The sequence below is a fragment of the Parasteatoda tepidariorum genome, chromosome 2 (genome assembly GCF_043381705.1).
Source record: "Parasteatoda tepidariorum isolate YZ-2023 chromosome 2, CAS_Ptep_4.0, whole genome shotgun sequence".
NCBI lineage: Eukaryota > Metazoa > Arthropoda > Arachnida > Araneae > Theridiidae > Parasteatoda > Parasteatoda tepidariorum.
The window spans coordinates 102,532,513-102,555,243 of record NC_092205.1 but is presented as its reverse complement, the minus strand read 5'-3'; the positions used below and the strand labels follow the sequence as shown (position 1 = coordinate 102,555,243).

Sequence of the window (22,731 nt, the reverse complement as noted above, 5' to 3'; positions counted from 1 at the left end):
ATAAATGCATGTTTCAAAAGTAGCTAAAATTTAATGAACTACGACATTGGAAAATGGTGGCAGATAAAAAAAAATCCCAAGTATTTTTAACAATTAAATATTATTCTAAAATTGTAATAGTTTTTATCAATTTAATCGTGCTGTTTCTACTTGACTATTTTAAATTTTAACTCTTACGAATCTTGAAAATGATTTGATCATTTTTTTTTGTTCCGCAATGAATTAAAGATCATAACAGTACGTGAAAAAATTTTTTTTCCTAAGGTAGGACCAATGAATTGCTAAAAATTGATTTTTTTTTTCTATAAATTGTTTCAATATTCACATCAGGATTTTACCTACTTATGTAAATGTTCGCTTTAGATTTATTTTTGATTGAATATTTCTCGAAAATTCTAAAATATTTTTTTAAACACTTCCACAAACATCTGGTTAATATGATCTTGAATTCTAACTGTAAAATATAAACCTATTGTTATGACTTCTGTTTTTAAAATTGATATGCTTTAAAACTACTATAAAAGAAGCTTTTTATTAAAAATATGCATTAAATTAAGTGATTTTTTTTTTTAAAAAATTGAATTGATTTTTCACTAAAATTTCTACAAATGCTAAAAGCTTATTTATTACATTTGCTCTTATAGAACTTCACATAAAAACCTCACGTGTTATATCAATGTACCTTCTGGAATTAAAATAAATGGTATTTAATGATAATGTGGTGAGTGTAAAGTCAGTGAATGTAAAATAAGTTTTTTTTAAGTGTAAAATTAGTAAAAGTAGTGGTATTAGCAGAAAGTTTGAAGGAAAAATTCTAATACCAAAAGTTATACAATTAAAAGAGCAACGATTATAAACAATGTAGCCACTCTTAAATTATATTAAAAAAAATTATTCATAAAGGTTTTGAGTAAATATTAATTTTCAAATGTGGATGAACTGTTTTAATAACTAAAAGGTGTTATATATCAACGGTAGTGTTAAAATAGAGAAACTTTGGATTGATAAAAGTTTATATTTCAATTTTTTCACAATTAGTTTGGATGTCATATTTTAAAATACATTATAAATAAGAAGCCTCATAAATCATCTAAAATGAAACCCTATCAATAAAACACTTGATGTAACTACAAAGGCAATGATTAGAAACAATGAAACAATTATTTATAAAAGTATTGTGTAAATAATGTGTAAGCCGTTCGGAAATTAATTTGTTAAAATGACAATATCATTTTCTTCACTTATTCGTTGTTCTAAGTTATAAAATTCACTCATTTATCGTTATTGCTTCATTAATTATTTTAAAATTAATCTCACTTTATAAATAACACTATTTTTGAGATGTAAATTAATTTTTTTACCTAGTGAGTAAATTATGCAACATTCAAAATCTAATTTCGATATGTTTCTTATAAACATATGTGTTACAATAATCAATATTTTAACGTTAGAGGAAGTTAAATATAATATTTTTTTCTTAACGTAAAAGTATGTTTTTTAAAAAGAATTTTAACGTACAATTAAATTTTCTTTTTTGAAAAATATATATAGAATATTCTTATTGGAAAATATGTATAAAAATCTGTATGAAAATGGTTAAGAATTTTTATTTTTGGTAATTTTTAAAAAAGAAAAATATAAATCAAACGATAATATTTAGTCTATGACCTGTTAGGAGAAAGAGAGCTACAAGTTGGCGAGGAAAAATCTTACCTTTTAAACTAGTCGGCGGCGGCGGAAAACGAGAGCAGACGATGCCGGGGATGACCAGGGATGAAGAACGGACTGCCTATCGGCACCCTTCTTTTATCGGGGGCGACCTGGAGAACGCGCAAGCGCCCCTTTCCGCTTGGTCGATGCGCCCCACCTCCATGCGGCGGAAGAAACTTGAGAATGATACAAAATGATACGCCACTTTTTCGTGATTTCTTATCATTACGAATACAGAAATTTTTTTTATTCTTAACACTAAACATACCAACACTTAATAAATATCTATTTCTACCATAGCCGGTCTATTGACCGGACTTTGTTTCTTTTCTGAATGTATGAAATATGGATGTTAGGTATGAAATAAACTAAAAAACACTTTATTATTATTAAACAAAATGTATATTGCCAATTTTTATGTATTACAAACACAAAGAATAAGGATTTTTTATTCATTGCTCAAAGCATTTTTTTACATATACAGTGCGTTTCCATTGTACATTTTCCTCAAATATATTTCTTCTCATTTTTAGTACTTTTATAATTCTTATCATTATTCTTACAATTATAAGAATATATAAGGATTAAAAGAATTATACTTATTCGTATAATTTATATTACTTATTCTAAGAACTTGTGTTGTTTTTGATCGCTTCGACATTTTTCCTGGATCTAAACTAACAGTTAGTTAGAAATGAAGTAAAGCTATCAAAATAAAACATTAGCTACTTGCCAAAACATTTAGTTTTTATCACTTTTTCTGACACAAAAATGTGAATCTAAAATTTGAGGTACTTTCTTGAAATTTGAATTCACAGTTACTCTAATTGAACTCACTACGCTACAGTCTTTGCAGAAATGTGCAACTCATCAAATGCTATACGTTGAACAGGAATGACATCGTCATTTCTGATCCGATAACCTTATGAAGTCCCGGTATTTTATTCCCGGCATAACTATTATTCGAAACAAACAAAATACAAAAAAAATAATAGTATATTGACTTGTTCGAAAAAGTCATGAAGTCAAATGTGAAAAAAAACGATGAGATGATAAGCGCATTTTCAATGCAAAAGTTCTTAAACCGTCATTTGACCGGTTACGGTATGTTTAGTGTTAAATAAGTAAAGAACAAGTTGACTGCTTTGGTTGCCAATGAGACAGGAAAATATTTTAAACATACGTTTTTAGAGGGAAATTTTTAACACTACAGCACATTAACCAGTGTTGTAGAGCTTGTTTTTTTAAACTGTAGCGCAAGTTAACGTATCTTTAGATTCTAAGACTGTCGAAAGCTAATTTTTGATCAACAATTATCAAATTACCCTTAGCTATCAAGTTTTTTCTCTCTACACTGTAAATATTTTGGTGCATAGTTGCCATCAGTTTTGGTGTTGAGGTAAACTTTTTATCACATATTATATATAATGTTTTTGGTTTCAGGTAAACTTTTTATCACATTATATACAATACTTTTGGTGTTAAAAAAATTTTTTTTATCACATACTATATATAATTTTGGTGTTGAGGTAAACTTTTTTTTTACATATTATATATTTTTAAACTGAAAACTGATGTTATTTTCAAAAATTGCATAACATTGACAAAATAATAAGTGTTTGAAAGAATGAGTGCAAATATATTACCAAAAATGTGCTTGTTTTAAAAACGAAATGTTTTTGCAATGAAGCTATTAAATTGATACTAACGCTCATGAAAATATGTTGTCAGTAAACAAACAAAAAATGAACAGATAAATGTATAAAACTATAAGAGTGAAAGAATAAATTAAAAATATGATTACGTTCACAGTAAAAAAATTCAATTTACCTAAACATCAAAAATGAATAGAGCAAAATTTTTACAGTGTATGTGAAAAATTCGTAAATGTTTTGGGTGTTCAAGTTAACATTACATTTTATATTTCTGCTCAAAAATTTATGAGACTTTGAATTTTGAAAAGCGTGTAAAAATATTTACAGGGAGTACGATGGAATGAAGAAATTTAACATTCGATGATTATCGTTCGAGAATTATCAGCTGTTAAACTTAAAGTAAAAAATATCCTTTAGGCTGATCTACTACCCTCTAAAATGCAACTACAATGTTGAACTTTGAAGGGCAAGCAGGGCCATTTTAATTTCTGATCTTTTTTTTTTTTTTTGCTTTCTTAAAATTCTAATTTGTGCGAAAGTTTTTGTAATTTAAAAGGCTTCTTTAGCGTTTTTTCCCTTTTTTATTCTTTAAATAATTATCTACTCATTGTTGTTGAAAAATTTATCGAGGTCTTCATTTTATAAGCTTGCCCTTGATTTAAGATCAAAATTAACAAAAAGAACTAAAACATAAAATAAACATTCCAGATATGAATCTTGTAGTGTATCCACCACTACAAAAATACAATTCCAATTCACTAGTGTATAAGACTCGATTTTATGTTGAGGTAACATTTCATAGATATAGGTTGACATTGTCGGTAACTACTCTCCCCACATTGGTGTCCCGGAAGTAATGTGAACATGTGAACATGTAATGTGAACTAATGTGAACTACTATGAATGTGCGTAGCATGGAAAAATTACAGAATAATGAAAAAAGGAAAGTAAACAATTTAAAAAAAAATTAATAAAAATCCTTATAAGAAATCTCTTTATCAGCTCACACAATTGCATCCGCAAAAAGGAGTGCTTTCTAACATTGTAACAATATAGCCAAAGCAAAATATATCAATACAATAGTGTGAGGAGCACTCAAATTTTTTTTTTGAAACAAAATAAAATAGAACACTAAATAATAGATATCACGTAAAAAACAGAAAATAAAATGCAAAGAAAAAACAGAACACAACATAAAACGAAGTCTATAAAGTGAGTAGCGTATTCAAATGAACTTACATGTACGGGAAAATTTTCGAGAATGATATAAAATATTTTCGTAATAAGATTGCCATATTACAAAATATGAGAACAGAAGCGCTAATTGAGGTAACAGAGTAAAAAGTGGGATTTCGTTTTATAGCGCGCTCTTGTTGCAGTACTGAAGCACGTTTGATTTGTTAGTTACCAAGGATGAGCCCGAAAATGGATGTGAGCAAGGTAATATTAAACTGGATAATTGAAAGAAGTTAACAATTAATAAGTTGATATTTAATTATACAGTTTTAATAATTTTAGAAAATTAATTATACAATTTTAATGATTTTTTGAAAATTAACTTTCATTTAAGAAAATAAAAGCTAAGTTTTTCTTAAATAAGTTAATTTTCTTAATGTGTTCTATTCAATTTTGTTTCAAAACTTTTTTTGAATGCTCCTCCCACTGTCGTATTGATATATTTGGCCTTGACTATATTGATACAATATTGGAAAGCACTCCTTTTTGCGGATATAATCGTGTGAGCTGATGAAGAGTTCTTTTTTTATCCGGATTTTTATAATTTTTTAAATGTAAAACTTTACCACTAAAGTGTAGAAATCAGTTATTCTACAGATTATCTAGTTAATGTGCAGATTAACTAGCGTGATCCGTAAAAGTGCCAAATTACTAGAAATTACCAAATTACTTCAAATTTCCTAGATATTCAAAAAACTACCTAGATAATCTGCTCATTACCTGCTAATCATTCGTTAAAGTTAAAAAAAAAAAGATCTGTACAGAAATAGCAGCAACATTTCTGTACGCTTAAATTAGCACAATGTTATTTTATTTATTACTATTTTAAAGTCAAATTACTACAAACAACACATTATTTGATATAATCAATCACTTTAAAAATTACAATGCAAAGAATTAAACGGTTTAAAATATTATTACAATTAAGGAAATGAACATAATGTCATGCATTTATTTTTCAATATCAAAAGAATAAAGTTAATTAATGCAATGAAAACAATCAACATATTAGTTGATATAATAAGAAATAAAAATTTAAATCTTCAGGTTAGCTAGGACCTGAAGATTAGCCCCTGTTAATCTTCAGGTTAGCTAGGTGTTGTGCAAATTATGGGTTTTCGAGTTTTAACAGTTACGCATAATTTAAATTTAAGTTTTAAGATAGTTTATGCGTAACTGTTATAACTGGTAAACTAGTACAACTAGTAAATAGTATAACTAGTGAATGAGTAAAACATTGATTTGAAATATTATTTATAAATTTTCTAAATTATTTTGAAATTAAAAAATAGGCATCATGAGATTTTAAAATATAACTATTTGACGGGGGTGGAGGCTGGTGAAAAGTTTTATTTTATTTTATGAATCCTACGCTCCATTTCAGTTTTTGAGGAAATTTTTATTTAAAATCTTTTTTTCGATAGTTTGCTGTATGTTGTAAAAATGCAAGTATGATAATAAACTCTAATAATAAGTATTATAATAAGTAAGTTCTCGAAATGTATTCGAGTAAATTTTCTTCTTATTCAAAAGAAAAAATACTCAATCGGAAAAAAATATTCCTGAAATATTGCTCTTATTATCAATGAGTTTCTCATTACTATATTTTCTCACAATTTCCTCATTTTTAAAAATCAATAAATGTGACATTTTTTATGAAAAATGTTTTAAGTCTTCGCAAATTGATTTTCCTAAATTCAACCAATCATCTTAATAGTATTTGTTTTTCTTTTCGTTGCAAACTCAATATATAAGAGAGAAAATAAGTACTAGTGTTTTCTATATTATTGATGTATCTAAAAACACTAACAGATCAATCTTTTCAAACCTCATTTCATTTCGTTAAATATTTCGTTTCCTTCGTTCATTTAATTCTATAAATGCATACATACGGCAATTAGACATGTCGATTTCATATCATGAATGCTTTATATTTCGATAAGCGCATTGCATTTTAATGACTACTTTTTTATTTAAAGAAAAGCAACTCCTTTAATTCTAACCATTTAATTATAATTACGATAATTATAAAATACGATATTATTGTGAATATGTGGGTAACGAAAATGAAAAATATAAATTAGATAAATTGGAAAAATAACGCGAAATATTGTTAAATATCGATATCTATGACTGTACAGCACTGTATTAAAATTCTTGCATATCGGTTATAAGGACTAATGTTTGCGTTGGCGACATCTTGGAAAAACAATCGCCAATGCTTTGTCCCTGTAATCTATAAGTATCCGAATATTTGATTTTATATAACTTTGCATACAGTTCGCAAAAAAGGGAAACGTGTTAAACAGTTTTTTAACGCTCAAAATATGGGAGTGAAGATATCGTACAAATCGTTAAAGTGGTCGAAAGTTAGCACCCCCTACACTGAAAAAAAAAACCTCGGCATATCTTTAACTAGTATTTGGTGCCATTATCCCAAAGTTTAGTTAAATAAAAGATTATTTTATTTCATTTACACCATACATTGTGAGGTATGATCGAGAAATAATTCCATGGTGAAATTAACTGCACCGTAATTTTTAAAAGGAAACAAAACTTTGGCGGTGACTGAAAACTGAACGATATTTGTTTACGTCACCATGTTTTTTTTTACAACTTGGAAGTAGGTAAATGTTTTATTTGCATTAAAGTTAATTTTTTTACATTGTATGTTCAAATTTGGTTGGCGGTATTAAATGGTAAAAGGTATGCCATAAAACAACCTACTTACGGTAAATAGCAGCCTTGGCCTGCATTTGAGTGCCTTCAGAACATCTATTAATGTTGCAAAATTCCTCTGCTTTTATAAAAGAAAAAAAAGAAATAATGAAAATGGGTGTTTCGTTTCTTCAAAACACCGATTTTTACTGCTACTGATATTTAGAGCTAGTAAAAATCCTAAAAGATGGTAAAATAGAGCTCCATTTTATGTATCCAGCAAATGAATACCTATTTTTCATGCAACGTGACTCGAAGTTTATAACAGTTTAATGCTAATTTTACTTTTTGCGTATTTCGTCATGACTGGAAGATTTTTTAAGCAAATCAAAAAAGTATGCACACATTATTTTTCCTTTTTTTTAATATCTGTCGTTGAACAGCAGACCCAAAATTGGGTTTACTACTACTAATGTTTAACTGCGCAGCCTCGTAATTTTGAACCAAACCCGAAGACAAGAAAACTCCTGGATCAGTACCCCCAGAGGTATTATTTTGTTATGGGAACATGGAGAACTTTTGAGATTCGACAGATATAACCTGCATCAGTCACCATTTACTACACGGGGATTCTTCGGCCGGCGAAGATCGAATCCACGAATTCTTGGACATGGGCCCAGTGCCCTTCCAACCAGGCTATTCCAGCCTTTTGCACACAGTTTTTAATTAAATTTTATTTTTTATTTTATAACCGACGTTGAACAGCCGACTCAACTTTTTGGGTTTACGACTACTAATGCTCAACTCCATAGCCTTGTCATTTTGAACTCAATCCAAAAGACAAGGGAACGCCTGGTATCAAGTATTGGGAGAAATTTGCCTTCGTGGAGGACTTTTTATGATGGAACTAACCCGTACTTGCATTACATGGACAGGAAGACCACGAGAACCTCTCACGGTTAGCCTGACTGCAAAGGGTCTCTAATCCATGTATAGAACAGACATCCGTGGGATTCGAAACCAGCCCACCCCTTTTGAAGGCAAATGCTCTATTCTTTGAGCCCTCACGGCTCTTTGCACACAGTTATAAAATTTCAAGAAATTCATTTATTTCATAGATAATTCTATGCAAAAAATAATTTCAGAATTGTTTATCATTTATTTAATAATAGCTGGGGAAAAAATTGAATTGCCAGGTATGCAAATTGTTACATCATTTTAAAGAATGTGATTTTCAAATGGCACTTCTAATTCAGAGAACTATGCTAGATGTTACTTCATGCCTTTTTTTTTAAATTTTCTTGTCTGTCATTAAACCCAATTTTAAGACTATCGATAGAAAAAGTTTCAGTTAGGCTAACGAACTTGGCCGCTAAAAGAAAGACGATTATTTCTGTTTTCATAACCGAAACAAATTTGGTACTGTTCAAGAGAGTTGCACAAGAGAATGAAAGAATTTCACCGAATCCAACTCAGTAGTATACGCACATGCAAGTATTTCATCAAACATGTAAAATGATTGCCGCTTTCATGCTCTACGGACCGACGGTAGGCCGAAATGCATTGTGTTTGAATGAATTCTGAAAGCGTTGAATGGAACAATGTGAAAACCACGCTTTTGCATAATACGAGGCGAAAATCAACATAGTATAGGAAAAAAATCTTATTTTTGAAGAAGGAAAATTAACCACTTCTTAAGAACTCCCAATACAAAAAAAGCACCTTTAAGGGCTTTTAACAAACGAAAATCGGAAATAAGCACCTTTTAAGCACTTTTTAAAAACGCTACGCACCCTGATAAAATTTTAGACTGTATAACGTTATCCAGTCTTTTTACGCTCATAACTAAGGATGTATAAATATTCTGCCTAACATTTATTAGTTCGTTGGGGGGAAAAATAGCCATAATCTAGGTGTTGATTAACTTTATGAATGGTTAGGATAACCAACATCATTACGAATAGTAATCCTCTTAGCCTTAACTCTTGAAAGGGGTCCATAAATAACATTCTTCTGTGAATGATATATGATGCAGATGTGAATAATATTCTGTGCCACAGTGAATGCAAAGTTCTGGACACTGAAAATAATTAATTTTTTTTGCTGATCGGTAAAAGCTGCTACTTATAAAATAATAGTAAGCTTCGTTCTAAACAAAACAAAACAAACATTACGTTTTATGTAAATTAAAAATATGTGAATGAATTAAAAATGAATGATAGGAATTCATAATTATTTTTTTATTTTTAGTTAGAAGCTCTGTACTATTCTTTATTTTTTTTCAAGTTTGAAGAAATTCTCAAGAAGTAAATATAATAAATGTAGATAACATGGTGAAAGTAAATACTTACATGAAGTAATTCTTGTGAAATAAGGTAAATATATTATTGTTGCTGCCGATATGAATCAAATACATATTTATGATCACCTCACATTTAAAATAGAAATTTCGCTATGAATTCAATTTATAAAAGATTGTTACGAATTTAGAAATATGCATATAATTTTTGGAATATCGTGATTTAGAGCGAAAATAACGTCCAATGTGTTTACTGAAATTACAGACTTATGTGCTCAATTTATGCTTGTATACCTTTGTCAGGTAGAAGGGCAGATAGAACCATTCAGAGAAGGAAGACATAAAAAAATAAATTCAGGATTGGCCTGGATTCGAACCTGCAACCTCCACGCTCGGTCATGGTGGCCCCAAGCTGTACTACGCTGTTATACGAGCTGCATTTGAGTGATCTGCATTTTCTAAAAGTTTCTGGCAATAACTTTTTAGGAGGCCGGGATAGCCTGGTTGGTAGGGTACTGGGCCATTTCCAAGAGGTCATGGGTTTGATTTCCGCCGGTCGAAGACTCCCCGTGTAGTAAATGGTGACAGGTGCAATCTAAATCTGCCGAGTCACACAGTCCTCCATGTTCCCACAACAAATCATACCTCCTAGGGGTTCTGATCCAGGAGTTTCCTTGTCTTCTGGATTGGTTTAAAATGACAAGGCTACGGAGTTGCACATTAGTGGTCGTAAGCCCAAAATTGGGTCGGCTGTTCAACGACGGTTATAAAATAAAATAAAATAACTTTTTGGAGTCTTAAGGGAAGTTCATCTCTAAATAAAATGAACCTCTGTACTCGGTGCAATATGTTCAGGATGCAAGTTTAATTTTAAAAATTTAGCAATTTGTTTTAATGAAATTTGTAAACAAAATATTTGTCAGATGTGTACTTATTTTGAGGAAAAAATATGTAATAAAAATAATCCTTGGAATATCCATGGGTTTTAATTTTTCAAGTATTATGTCACACTTTTTGCTACCTTTCCCTTTGTCACAAATTACCACAGTTTTTTTTAAAAAACTCTCCCTCCCCTCCAAGCCTGTTATCACTTAAGAACGGCCCAAAAAGTATAGTACGAAACGAAGCTGTACAGAAACGATGAAACAAGTTTTGGACAATAAAGTCAAGTCAAAACGTATGCCTAATATTTTGTAATAGACGTTCCTCAATAAACTGTTAATTTTAGAATAGATAAAATTATGTAACAGATTCAAAATATCGGTCACGAGATATATTAACCATCTTCAGAGAATGGTAATTGTCACAAGTTTCAGTTAAAGCGGTCTAAGTCAAAAGTAAATTCCTTTTTATTCTTTTATCATCGGGAATAAATCTATTTTCCCGAATTAAAATTTTGGTTGCCATGGTAACTTGAATAAATATACCCATTCTCACGTTTATTGAAAAATACAACTAGTACCGCATTCATATTTAATGTAATGCTGATGCATAATTTTGGAGAGAGATCAAGTGTATTTCTTGAATAAGATAATAGAGGGATTTTCATGAAACGACTTACGGATGCAATAATGCAATACTGCATTTTATTGTGTTGGAATAGCTCTTCCACATTCATTCTCTTTTCAAAGTTATGCGTTTAAATTTTAAGAGCTGGTTGTTATAAGTTTCTTGTCACTGACAAGTAAATAGTTTAATATCATAAAATTTTTAGAATTTTATTCTAGAATCGGATGTAAAATAGTTTTGTCTGAAATGCTTTATAAATAAATAATAATTCAAAATAGTCTTGAATTATCAAACTATGCATAAAATTCGTCTGATGACGACCTTTTCATGCATTGTCATTGGACAGAAAAATCACGTGATATGATCTATAATAGACAAAGGAAATTCGTATATATTTGGTTGTCATCAGCATAAAATAATAAAAATTACAATGGTATTTCATTGTAAATTATTTAGCCCTTACTTAAAGATAATATTTATGGCTTTGAATTATTGTTTGTTATTATTACGTTTCGGATATTGATTATGATAGATATTTTGTATAGTGTCTGTTTTGCGCCAAGCATAGCGTTAACCTTATTTTCCACCCTGGAGTCGACTTCGCGCGCAGGTCGTCGGGCTACCGAAGCGGGGGTGCCATCCCCTCCGCAGAGGATCAAAATTGTGATGGCATGTCTTCGGATCATCCTCCGGGATGTATCCCAGACCGTCGCCAATAGCCCATTGTGCAGCTCTAGTGCGACGTAAATTAACAGCAACAACAACTCCACCCTGGAGTGATAATTAGATCAGCAAGAAAATTTTCGCGCATGCTCTATGAAGTTCAAATAACGTTAGCGTTTGAAATAAAGGTAAATTGTAGTGCTTTGCCAAATCTCTCTAATATTTAAAATTAATGTTTCAAAACTAAAAGAATTATTCATGCATTATGTTTTAAAGTAATTAGATGATATTACATTAATATACAATAATTTATAAAAGACATTTAGTTCTCGATTTACAATTGGTAAACGCTAATAAAGTTATATTTTCTTTTTAATAAAATAAAGCTAGATTTTCTTTTCTTTCTTTTTAATAAAATTTATACACTTCATGTAAATGAACTGAGTAAAACTGAGAATGTAAAACTGAGATCTGAATCTGAGAGGTATGTAAAACTGAGATCTGTCAACGTATGGAATTAAAATAATGAATGCACAAATATTAAAAGTTTTAAGGCAATATATAGAATTTTCGCATTATAGTTAAATAATCTCTTTGGCGAAAAATATTTAATGAATTTTTATAGCAATCAAGCAATCCTAAGAAAATTATTATGTTCAAATTTTATCACTAGGGAATCGGAAACTAAATATTTGAAGTCAATACTGTATACCAGAGGTCGCCAAAGGGGTCTATTTAACGAAATCGGGGGTCGATCTGAGACAGGGGGGCGAATGGGGGTCGATCCGAATCGGAAGGGTCGATTGTGGGTCGAAAAAAGAAACAGTTCTCAATACGCAAATCACACATACCTAATTAAGTATGTAAAATTTGTGAATTTTTTTTATAATTGACTCAATATCAGTTTCTTTATAAAACATAAATTAATAAACGTATATTTATTGGGGTGAAACAAGTATTTACGTACCACCGCGCAGTGGCACGAACTCAGCGCAGTTTATAAGTCATATGCATATGTGCGCTTGTCCAAATGTCACGTGTGACGAGCATTGACGTTACAAATGCAAATATCATACGCAGTTTCAGCTATCTTTGCAAACTGTGTTGAATATTTGCAGTGTCATTATTAAAACTTTTATAGTTTTGGATAATTAGTTATTGTTTCGATAAAACCATTCGTTTGGTTTAGATATCAATTTTAATTATCAATGCACAAAAAAGAAGGTAAGCATTAATAATATGGATTAGTACAGCCCGCGACAAAACTATAGCACACTTTGTATTTTTTTACGAAAATTACAAAATTGACCAATTTTGACGAAAATTAAAATTGACCAATTTTGAACCCAATATAGCGAACCTTGCAAAAAAACACCAGGCACACCCATCTCATTGATCAAGAAGCAGTAAATCTTTAGTTACTTTACTTATTATATCTACTTATGCATAATTACTTATTATTTAATAATAAGGTATTTAAATTTCAATATTAATATATTTTTCATAAAACTATTGTTACACAATGTACTATTACTTTAATAAATGTTTAAAATCATAAAATAAATGTACAAACACAGTATCTAATAGAGTTTTATTTTAATTAACAGAAAATTACGTTTGTAGGGGTCGATGGAGATTTCGAAAAATTATACAGGGGTCGATGATCAAAAAAGTTTGGCAACCCGTGCTGTATACTTTCTATTATGGCGCTACAGACCTACAAGGGTCTTAGCTTTCTGAACAATGTTATTCCAAAATATTCTGTCCTCCGCTTTCGATTACCAGTTCAGCGTTTTTAAAAGGTTAGATCTTGTTACTTCATAGAACCATTACTTTTTGATTCCTCCAGCGAGTTTTCAGTTCATTGGTTTCCGATTTAAAATTTTTCCTAGCCCCATATTCATTCTTCTGTGAGAATTGTTCGAAATTTAACATTCTTTATTCTTTTATTTTCTTCAATCTTTCTTTCGATCAAGATTGTTCATTATTCCATTGATCATGATCTCATATTCATCCTTCTGAATAAATTGTTCATTTTTTAATATTCTTTATTTTCTCCATTCCATCTTTTGATCGTGATTTTTCATGATTTCATCGATCATGATTGTTATATTATACTGTTCTATAGATATAATTAGTGATCATGATATCATCTTCCATACGTATTAGAAGGATTGCGACATAGTCGTATTTCATATAACTCGTATTTTATATATATATATCGGTTGCACTAACTTATGTAAACTAGAATCTGGCATTGTTCTTTCATGTATTCTGACTGATTTATATTCCCTTTAACAGATAATAACAAAATATTTTGGGATTTTTTAATGGAATAATTTAATTTTGTTTGATCAATATGTTGAAACGAAATGGATTGCAAAGCAACTGAAAGAGCCAATAGGGTAAACCCTCAATCAGAAATAAATAAAATAATAACCGGAATAAATATAAATTATATATCTGCATTTTTAACTTAAGAATTTTTATTCTGAAGAATTTAGGGCATATAGTGATGACAGGGTCCTTCTTACAATACACAAGTGCCATATTATATTCCCATTAAAATTATTTATTTGAATTTTATTAAAATAGATAAAACTCAGTCAAATCATTTTCAATTAAACGTGGATTTTATTTTTTAATCTAAATTCCATACAGTTTAATGGAGAAGGTTTTAAAATGGGTCTTTAATAAAGATTACTTTCCTCTTCTGCTAAAAATATATTTAAAGATAGGTAAAGAACTATATTATTTTTCAAGCAATTTTCTGATCATGTTTGAAATTAATAATCGCAAAATGTGACTAACATACATTTTTTCTTAATGACACACAGACCCATATTAAATCTGGATGCTTCTGCCCCGGCAACTATTTCATGATTAATATTTTCGCTATTCTCCACAACATCAAGCATCTTCCTTTCATTTGCAATTGAAGTTAAATCGCTGTTTCATTCAAAAAATTAATTGTTTAAATCAGGAAGCTGAAATTCTATATGTTTCTATGACAATGTCTATTTCAATGACTGTCAGTCAGTTAATAAATATTAAAATTAGTTTGCAGTGGTGGGAAATGAAATTAATTTTTAAGAATGAGATTAAATCATGAAATATTAATATCTGATCAAGACAAACGCGGTTCCCACCGGTTTTCAAAAAGGTTTTATTTTTTAAAATTATTTTTGGTGCTTAAAAAAAGTAGGGAATGCATGCCTTTACTTTTTCAAGGCGAGCACAGCAGACAGATTTTGTTGTCAATTTTAAAATTCGGAATCATTTTTCCTTAAATTTTGGTTTTTACGAATTTTTTTTTTGGTGGTTTACGAATTTTAAGGATAGTTAAAAAAAAAACTTTCATTATAGAGGACGCCATACCGTGGAAGAAAAGTTTCCTTACAAATTCTTTTTCTTCTATTACTAATTTAAAAATTAGAAAAAGTGAGTTCAGACAAACTTAGAGTAGTAAGCCATGAATTTTCAAATACTGAAAAGAAAATTTTCAAATATACAAGTGAAAATAAGTTATGAGAAGATAACTTTAGGATAATACAACGGAGAAGTTCTCTTCTAATAATTTGTTCGCATTTTAATATTTCGAAGTATTTTTTCAGCAACTGAAACTTCATGACTTTAGGTTTGAATGAACTCACTTTTTCTTTCTTTTAAATTAGTAAAGAAGGAGAAAGAGAATTTGTGACAAAATTTTTCGTCCTCTTAGAAAAAATCATTGTAGGAAATCTCGTGTAACTGTAAATCGGGAAACTGCCTATAAAGCTGAGAAAATTTTTGTAGGGAATACCGGGCTGTGGCTTCCAATCATAAAAACATCATTGTTGAAAATACTGAAGAAATGTACTAGGTAATGGCCCTAACATTATTGTCAGTATAATATTCCAATTAATTAAGTGACTGTTAATCTATTATATATAATTCTCTTACGTGGCTCCCAAATTTTGGCTGTATTTCTTTTCCGCCGGTGGCAACATTTGCTTTGTTTTGTTTACGTTTTGTAAACTCCAAAGCATTCTGCCTTTTAATGATGTGTTTCTGATCTAAAATATATAATTCTCTTACGTGGCTCCCAAATTTTGGCTGTATTTCTTTTCCGCCGGTGGCAACGTTTGCTTTGTTTTGTTTACGTTTTGAAAACACCAAAGCATTCTGCCTTTTAATGATGTGTTTCTGATCTAATATATATAATTCTCTTACGTGGCTCCCAAATTTTGGCTGAAGTACTTTGTACAACTAAATAAGATTCTTTTCACAACAGTTAAATATTTACTTTATTTTCTTCATTCATAGAGAAAACAGTCGGCAAAGAATTCTGTTAGGTTAAAAAACATTTCGCTAAAAAAATAACGAATTCTAAAAGAAATAAAAATAAACAATTTAAAAAATAAAAATGCTGTTGCCAACCATAGAATTTTTTGAAAGTTATCAACATAAATCAAAATGACATAGAAGCGCAACTAGATCAAAATTATGATACCTGAGCTCTTGACGTAACAAATCCTTCAATTCTATAAGTGTTGTATCGCCAGTCCTGTATAAAATAAAAAACTTATAGTGGTTCTGCTTCTGAACACAGATGAAAACACAAAATGATGGGCTTCATCAACAATTACTTTTCTCAACAACTGAAATTTAGAACAGTGTGAATAAGTAAAATATGTGAACTGTTTGCAATTTCAAATTAATATTGAAATGTACACGTTTAAAATTTTCTACAGTGAAAATTTTTGGGAACTTCAGTATTCAAAAGCTAGACCTTAAGAACGTACCCAAGCGAGCAAAGCTAGCAATGGATTGCAAAGCAATCCGAAATGAACTGCGAAAGCAGTTCCGGGGGTTGGAGAGCGCCAGCGAGCAGGGGGCGAAGCCTCCTAGTAATAATGTATTTTGATTAATGTGATAATAATTGCGCATTAATCACACTTTCTGCTATTTGTTTCCCTGGTGTATTATTTCTTTAATGAAAGTAATTGTAATGTTTTTCTAGATGTTCTTTTAAGATTAAAAATTATTGCTTGGCAACCCTATAAAACCCTCAATAACATTTTTCATCGTAAGAGAAAAATTCGTAGCCATCTTTGAGTGGGTAAAAAAAGAATTAAAAAAACTATTTCCAATTTTTTATACTTTGAACGTGTCGCGGAAGATGATTTACGTCACTTGCGAAATAAATGAAAAATAAATAGTTTCTTGTAAGGAGGTAGTTTAGAATTGAAGGGTTAAAGACGTTAACTCGAAGTTTTCTCATTGCATTAAGATACAATTTCTTCAACCTACCAGAAGTTTCCTTATCTTTATAGAAACTGGCAGTGTATTCTTTGGCTGGATGTCGGTTAAGTCCGTTAATATGATAAACGTTTATTTAAATCAAATAAATATATAAATAAAACACAAGTAATCTGTTATCGTTTGAAATCAGATTCACGAGGCTTGCTTTATTAAACGGTTTTACTAATTTAAAATAACTAAACATCATAAACTCTTAAAAAGTAGGAGCAACAAACATTAACAGTTGTAGCAGCAGTAACGACGATAAAAATAAACGGTCAAAAAAATGAAAGAATTCATCTTAGTCACTCCGACATGGAATAAGATGCGATAAATCTCTTTTTTGATTACTGGATTCTTATACACATTTTTTCATTAACGATGAAAATTAGCTGTTGATGTTAGAGCCATCATCGTTGCTAAGTCAATTTTTAAGCTATTTTCAACTTTGAAAGAGCATCAGTCGTTTTTATCGCCGCTGTAGTCGTTGCCTAGGCAGCTTCTCATATTCTGTGAATAAAGATGAAATTTGATAAGACAAACAAAATTTAATCATTTTTAGAAAGTATGATTTAAAATAACTGGAGGAAAGATAACAAGAGTGCAAGAAAGACGATTCCTTCAATTGTAAACATCTTTCTATTGGATGTGAATTGTTGCATATCTTTTGCAGGTGAAGGAAATGTCTGCATTTTTCTGAAAGAAATACAGCAGATAGAATTTTTTAATCAAAATCAAATTTATTTACCTTTTTTTCGAAGTTGGCAATGTATTTAAAAGTATTTAAACATCAGTGTAGGGGATAACAGACAATGGTCCATAACCTTAAAAATCATTGTCCCGCAGTGAACTGATCGTAAAGACAAGGTTACCAGTAGAACACTGAAGTCGAGCACCACTGCCTGCTGTCAGTAAGCGGCTGAGTCACCCCTTTGATCAGCTTGCGTCGGGACCGAGGGTGCGCCGTATCGCTTATCGTTAAATTGTTCTACCGTAATGTGTTCTACTTCGTGTGCAGGTCATCGTGCCTACAAAGCAGGGGAGTCATCCCTTCTGCAGAGGATCAAAATTGCAATGGCATGTCTTTGGATCATCCTCAGGGATGTTTCCGTGATCGTCGCCAATAACCTATTTTGCAGCTCGAGTGTGACGTAAATAGAATACCAACCTCCCTTAAAAATCATCACTGAGAATGGTCCATATAACCTTTAAAACCACCCTTGGAAACAACGTTATTCATTAGAAAGAAAGGAAAATGTATACAAGTCAATGCTCCTTAACCTTAAAAATACAACAGTGGAATATTAGACTAGTGTAACATAAATTTGAAAAGGTGTTTTAAACATCCAACGCACCATAATTTTTACCCATAGACAAAATGGGTCTTAGATCGGGTTTGATGGCGTTCACACACTTTTGAACTATGTGCAAGAGTAATAGTAAACAGTGCGCAAGTGTTGTTATAGCGACCGCTGCTGTTTTTCTTTTCACTAGCAGACATTTTTAATGTTTTTACATCATAATAATTTAAAATACTTTTATATTCTTTTTATTATTAACGCATAATGACTGGCTCGACGGTGATTTCGATATAAGTATGAATGCTGAGGAAGGAAAAGTGTTTTGTGACGTCTTTAAACACGTACATAGGCAGGATTTGAAAACCAATCCGAAGACAAACATCAGTTTTTGCAACCCATGATTTGATGTGTTGTGGTGTTTAACGGAGTCAATCCAGAGCATTTGACCAAGGGGGTAACCGTAATAAGGCGATCATAGCTTTTTATAAATATTTTTAGACTTGTTTTTTTTAATTCTAATTTTTTTCCTAATTTAGGATTCTTCCGTTCTATTATATCACTATTAATTACATTCTATTTTTATTCTGTTATGATTTTTCTTATTCGAATTTATTAATTTTAATTCTTTTCCATATTTTATTTGTTCCATTTCGTACTCTATTTTACTATCTATAGGTAATTGACTTTCTTTTTTAAGATTTTTTAAAATAAACAAAAATATAATATCAGTATAATTTTAGTTTGTATAAATGACACAGAGAAGGAAAGGTGGAATACAGCGAATATTGCTAATATATGAATATGAATGGTATGATATTAATTATAAAGGAAAAAATAGATTACTGTTACAAAAAAAAAGTAACGCTTCCAAATCTTTCTAATAGACTTCTTTTACCAAATTTTTTTTTAGATAGTTTAATGTATCAGTTAAGTCCATAAGAATGGTGGGTGCTAAGTTAAAAAACATCAGCTTAATGTAATTATAAAAAAATTAATTAATTAAAAAAAAGTTTTTTTAAAAAAAAAATCGAAATCTTTTAATTTCTCTTTTTTTTGGCTCAGAATGCTATTCCATTTAAGAGTGGAAATAAATTTTAATCTGCGGTTTTTTTCCCCCAAAAAGCTTTCGCGGATTGAAGCGAAAAAATTCATTAGTTGAAAATTTTCTTCATTGAACCCTATAAAATCGCATTTATTTCATCAGGTGCTGATGCTGCTAATTAATACCAAAAAAAGATATTAAACCATTTCGAAATAATAAAGCGTGCATATGGTTCATATTCCACTCCGCGTGGAAAATCATTTACACAGCCTTTCGAATTACAAATTAATTTAGAATCAATTCGTAAAACCGTTTTTTTTTCCTTCTTATTTCTTGCTAAATCATATTCGGCAGACGCTTTTAGTTTTCATTTGGGGGCAAAGGTATAAAAATGGATTTCGTTTACGAACGCTTTACTTTCAGGATTGAAAGGATTTGTGAATTATTACATATAAAATTGACTTCATTTCCGAAGCCATTTTGGAATCTCAGTTCCGAAAATGAAAGTGTTAACGGAAAATGGGACCCCATGGTACTCCATATTGAAATTGAATTGAGAGGAAAAAGAGCGGGAAAGTCTTTATTTAAATGCTGCAATTTTCTTTTTTATAAGTCTTCGATTTCATGGCGGAAGTATTCAGCTATTGTAAAAATGTAAAATGTTGTAAATGTAAAAATAAAAATGTTGATGTAAAATTTCTTTTTACTATACAATAGGAAAAATAGGAATAAATCGTTAGGAAATAAAGCGCTTTCATAATGGACATCGATTTCTTTATTTATTCTATTGAATTTTGGAAAATATCAATCTTGCATGCATACATACATACATTGTTACAATATTGAAAATATATGGTAAAAATTAAGTATGAAATGTTTTTTATAACTTTTTTTTATTGTATGAAAATTTCCTACAAATTTATTCTAAGCTGAATTTCTAAACCAAAAGCAAACGAAAATAATCGTTACACAGGACATATTTTATCAACGTATGCAGTAAACTAAAAACAAATATTGTGATCGCTTTATTGTCCCAAAACAATACCCAATTCGCAAATGGGTAAAAAAATAAAACCTTACTAACCTTAGTTCTAACGAACAGATTTTTGCGCGAACAACTATTGTAAGAATGTAGTACTATAAATAGGTCTGGATTGCAAATGTTTATTTTTCTGGATTTTTTTTTTTTTAAACTGAGTGTTTCAAAAAAATCTGGATTTTGTGTGCAATATTACAGAATGCATTTGACCAATGGGGTACCAGTGATAGCTTCATTGCGATCACCATTGGTCAAATGCTTTTTTTTTTCTGGATAGACTCCGATAAACGCCACAACATTTCAAAGCATGGGTTGCAAAATCTGTCTCGATGTTTGTCGCCGGATTGGTTTTCAAATCCTGGCTTTATAAGTGTCTCAAACGGCGCCTTCCTTCTTCATTATTCAAATTTATATTAAAATCACCGTCAAGACAGTAATATGATACGTTAATAATAAAAAGAATATAAAAATACTTCAAACATTTGTTTATATTTGTTAAGAATTATTAATAATTAGCATACTTAATTGTTAACAAATATTTTAAGTTTTTTAAAAATTTTGTATTTCTTCATTTAATGGAAATTACCAAAAGTTTATTCTGAACTATTTTTAATGTAATTCGATCAATATAATCTGAGATTTTTTTAAAAAAATAATAAGAAATTCATATAAATAAAAAGAAAATAATCTATTAAACGTATCGTGCACATCGACATGCATTAAAAACGAAACAATGGAATAATTGTTGTTCTAATGATCGATTTTACGAACTAAATACTAATTTGAAATTGCAAAGTTGTTGTCAATTTAAATCTACATAATTGAATTCGATTAAATGAAATCAACTGCAGCAAATTTTGCGCAGAATGAGAAAACTTATTAATTCAGCAATTTGTGCAAGTCTACTCTTTCTTTGTAAAACTTATCCACTTGCCTTTCGGTAGTCTTTTTCAATCACGAATAATTTCGGATGCTAACAATTTGTCGAAAAGGCGGTATATGTATAAAGAAAAAAAATACTAACACCAAAAAAGTTTTAATTTTTCGGAAGGATTTTCCTTCTAGTATAAAAAATTAGAAACTAGAGCCGTGGTGACTCAGAAATTGGAGCCTTCCAATTAGGTGAACCGGTTCAGAATTTCAGCGATGGCTGGTCGATACGAATTCCGCACCTGGCTCGCTCTGACCACAGTGCTGACGTAGAATATCCTCAGTGATAGACAGATCATGGGTTAGTCCCCTTACCGTCAGGCTAATCGTGGGAGGTCTTCGTGGTTTTCCTCTTCATATAACGCAAAGGCAGATTAGTTCCATCAAATTGTCCTCCATGAAGGCAAATTTCTCCCTATACTTGATCCAGGAGTTTCTTTGTCTTCTGGATTGGATTTAAAATGACAAGGCTACGGAGTTGAACATTAGTAGTCGTAAACCCTAAACTAAGTAGTCTGTTCCAGACTGTTATAAAATAAAATAAACTGCTTCTAAACCACTCTAAAAAGTTATGACATATTTTTGCCTGCGTATTTAAAAAGAATGTTTTTGGGGAGATTTCGTACTTTTACGATAGCTTCCTTACGCTCCTGTGCGTAAGGGTTGAAGCAACTGCGCATGCTCGAGTTTATTTTAAATGCTACATATGGTGGCTTGATTTACGCTACTAAGACAAAGCTACAAGTACTCTGTTTATAGCTGTTAAATTCGGTTTTCTGTTGAAGTCTGCTTTCGAACTAAAAACATGCACATGGAATGCGAATTTGAAGAAATGTTTTGATTTAAATTTAGAAATGTATCGTGAGATCTTACAATCATTGATTCATTCAATAAATAAATAGTTTTATTTGTTTTCGTTTATCATTGTGGTTGTCTAATTGCACTAGTTCCATAAGAAACTAGACATATTTTCGCTATTTTAAAATTATGAATTATCTTTTTATTTTAACTATACAATTTAATTAAGAGTTAAATAATCAATAGAAGTTCAATTTTTTTTTAAATATTATTAATAATAATAATCTGAATAATCATCAATAACTATTATCTGCAAAATTTTTCTGCTCACGGAACCGCAGTTTTATCTAGAGCAAAGCATCTTGAATTTTACGCAACAGCTTTAAAAAGAATATAGTCTACGTTCATTGTAAATGTTTGTTTTGATTTCGTGGTCAAAGTTAAAATCATATTTCACTGCGTCAAATCATATTCCACTACTTTCCCAAAGTGTGGTACGTATACCCCCAGTGGTACGGGAACAGTTTAGTGGGGGTACGCGTTCTTATGCGAAATATCTTGCAACAAACGAAAATTTCGAAGTATTTTATTTAAAAACAAAGCCAGGA

General features: G+C 30.2%; 2 protein-coding genes across 2 annotated transcripts in view; one reads left to right on the top strand and one right to left on the bottom strand.

The window, feature by feature from the left end:
• LOC139425040 (U8-agatoxin-Ao1a-like) overlaps positions 1-1,869 on the bottom strand; it is a 45,317-nt gene extending 43,448 nt beyond the window's left edge. Inside the window, exon 1 of the mRNA XM_071178021.1 lies at positions 1,714-1,869. The gene's annotated coding sequence lies outside the window, so the exon portion shown is untranslated. The remainder of the gene's footprint in view (positions 1-1,713) is intronic.
• Positions 1-22,731, top strand: part of LOC107453275 (U8-agatoxin-Ao1a) — a 474,367-nt gene that overhangs the window by 51,097 nt on the left and 400,539 nt on the right. The window lies entirely within an intron of this gene.